Consider the following 3,435-nt stretch of genomic DNA (forward strand, 5'->3'; position numbering starts at 1 on the left):
ACAGCGTATGTAACTATGGAGATATAAATCTTATGTAACTATGGAGATATTAAATGTTTGTGTACACCAAAGGTTATACACACAGGGCCTACAACCGTAGAATCATTTTGATAACAACAAGCAATGCAGTTTCATAATTACTTCAGTTGAAAAATGCCTGTCTGACGTTCCTCTTCTCACCTCTGAGACAATGGCTGGCAGCGGCCCACGTTGTGTGGTGTCTAATGGTTAATCTAATGTTTATGTTCATGCTGTGTGGTTTTCCCCAGCCCAGCCCTGTGATGGGAGGACTGTTGGAGGAGTAGTACTAGAACACAGTGTACAATCTTTCTGCCTAGCCTGTGTCTCCTTATCCTAGCTCCTAACCTTCTATATCCCCTAGCTCCTAACCTGTGCCTCCTTACCCTAGCTCCTAGCCTTCTATATCCCCTAGCTCCTAGCCTGTGTCTCCTTATCCTAGCTCCTAACCTTCTATATCCCCTAGCTCCTAACCTGTGCCTCCTTACCCTAGCTCCTAGCCTTCTATATCCCCTAGCTCCTAGCCTGTGTCTCCTTATCCTAGCTCCTAACCTTCTATATCCCCTAGCTCCTAACCTGTGCCTCCTTACCCTAGCTCCTAGCCTTCTATATCCCCTAGCTCCTAGCCTGTGTCTCCTTATCCTAGCTCCTAACCTTCTATATCCCCTAGCTCCTAACCTACCCTAGCTCCTAGCCCTATATCCCCTAGCTCCTAGCCTGTGTCTCCTTATCCTAGCTCCTAACCTTCTATATCCCCTAGCTCCTAACCTGTGCCTCCTTACCCTAGCTCCTAGCCTTCTATATCCCCTAGCTCCTAGCCTGTGTCTCCTTACCCTAGCTCTAGCCTTCTATGTCCCCTAGCTCCTAGCCTGTGTCTCCTTACCCTAGCTCACCTTCTATGTCCCCTAGCTCCTAGCCTATGTCTCCTTACCCTAGGTCCTATGTCCCCTAGCTCCTAGCCTATGTCTCCTTACCCTGGCTCCTATGTCCCCTAACTCTAGCCTATACCCTACCCTACCCTAGTCCTATGTCTACTTACCCTACCTCCTAGTCCCCTAGCTCCTAGCCTACTTACCCTACCTCCTATGTCCCCTAGCTCCTAGCCTATGTCTCCTTACCCTAGCTACTATGTCCCCTTTAGTCCCTGAGGTAATATCTAGTTCTGATTGTAGCAACATGACTTTCAAAAGGCTCTCAGGTCTCTGGTGTGAAGGGAGGGGGAACGAGATGGGGGTTTCTGATGAACTTCTTTGTGTACGCTGATAAACGTGAGTCCATGCCTCAGCACCTTAGAGGTATGCAGACACAGAGAGGGGGGGAGGGGGGAGAGAGAGAGAAACAGGGAGAGAGAGCCAGGTAGAGGCAGAGAGAGAAAGGGGACGGGGGAGAGAAACAGACACAGAGAGGGGGGAGGGGGGAGAGAGAGAGAAACAGGGAGAGAGAGCCAGGTAGAGGCAGGAGAGAAAGGGGACGGGGGAGAAACAGACACAGAGAAAGGGAGAAACAGGGGAGAGAGCCAAAGGCAGAGAGAGAAAGGGGACGGAGAGGAAACACAGAGAGGGGGGAGGGTGGGGAGAGAGAGAAACAGGGAGAGAGAGCCAGGTAGAGGCAGAGAGAGAAAGGGGACGGGGGAGAGAAACAGAGAGAGAAAGGGGACAGAGAGAGAAACAGGGGGGAGCCAGGTAGAGGCAGAGAGAGAGAAACGGGAGAGAGAGAAAGGGGACAGGAGGGAGGGAGGGGAGGGAGGGAGGGAGGGAGGGAGGGGGAGGGAGGGAGGGAGGGAGGGGAGAGAGAAACAGGGAGAGAGAGCCAGGTAGAGGCAGAGAGAGAAAGGGGACCGGGAGAGAAACAGAGAGAGAAAGGGGACAGGAGGGAGGGAGGGGGGAGAGAGAGAGAAACAGGGAGAGAGAGAAAGGGGACGGGGGAGAGAAACAGAGAGAGAAAGGGGACAGGAGGGAGGGATGATGTATTGTAAGACAGTGAAGTGGTGCATCTTGGGTAGTAATGAGTGTTAACCAGGGTGTCATCAGATCTCTCATCACACCCTTTATTCTCCATTCACATGGCTAAAGCAATTACACAGCAGGAATCACTAACAACACCTGTGTGTGTTTGTTTGTGTGTGTTTGTGTGTGTGTGTGTGTGTGTGTGTGTGTGTGTGTGTGTGTGTGTGTGTGTGTGTGTGTGTGTGTGTGTGTGTGTGTGTGTGTGTGTGTGTGTGTGTTGTGTGTGTGTGTTTATGTGTCTGTGTTTATGTGTGTGTGTTTGTGTCCGTGTGTTTGTGTGTGTGTTTATGTGTGTGTTTATGTGTGTGTGTTTGTGTCTGTGTTTATGTGTGTGTGTGTGTGTGTGTGTGTGTCTGTGTTTATGTGTGTGTGTTTATGTGTGTCTGTGTGTGTGTGTGTTTATGTTTGTGTCTGTGTTTATGTGTGTGTGTGTGTGTGTGTGTGTCTGTGTTTGTGTGTGTGTGTGTGTGTGTGTGTGTGTGTGTGTGTGTGTGTGTGTGTGTGTGTGTGTGTGTGTGTGTCTGTGTGTGTGTTGTGTTGTGTCTGTGTGTGTGTGTGTTTATGTGTGTGTGTTTATGTGTGTGTGTGTGTGTGTGTGTGTCTGTGTTTATGTGTGTGTGTTTATGTGTGTGTGTTTGTGTGTGTGTTTGTGTGTGTGTGTGTGTGTGTGTGTGTGTGTGTGTGTGTGTGTGTGTGTGTGTGTGTGCGTATGATGTGTTTGTGTGTTGCATCTCAGTTATATAAATATACCACTCCCTGTTTAACCTACAGAACGCAGACATCACTCTATCACTATACATACCCTGTGTGTTCAACTCTGACCCTACGATGTCCAGAACACAGACATCACTGATCACTATACATACCCTAGTACAGGGTGTTCAACTCTGCATCCAGAACACAGACATCACTATACATACCCTAGTACAGGGTGTTCAACTCTGACCCCACGAGGTCCAGAACACAGACATCACTATACAACCCTAGTACAGGGTGTTCAACTGACCCTACGAGGTCCAGAACACAGACATCACTATACATACCCTAGTACAGGGTGTTCAACTCTGACCCTACGAGGTCCAGAACACAGACATCACTATACATACCCTAGTACAGGGTGTTCAACTCTGACCCTACGAGGTCCAGAACACAGACATCACTCTATATACCCTAGTACAGAGAGTTCAACTCTGACCCTGCTGGGTTTCTGTTCTACCTGATATTAATTACACCCACCTGGTGTCTCAGGTCTCAACCCGTCCCTGATTAGAGGGGAACAATGAAACAATGCAGTGGAACTGGCTAAGAGGTCCAGAGTTGAGTTTGAGGTTGAGGTCTTCTCAGTGAGTTAGCTGCCGCAGGTGTCACACCCTGACCATAGTTTACTTTTTATGTTTCTATGTTTTGTTTG

The sequence above is a fragment of the Oncorhynchus keta genome, chromosome 10, assembly GCF_023373465.1.
Source record: "Oncorhynchus keta strain PuntledgeMale-10-30-2019 chromosome 10, Oket_V2, whole genome shotgun sequence".
Classification (NCBI taxonomy): Eukaryota; Metazoa; Chordata; class Actinopteri; order Salmoniformes; family Salmonidae; genus Oncorhynchus; species Oncorhynchus keta.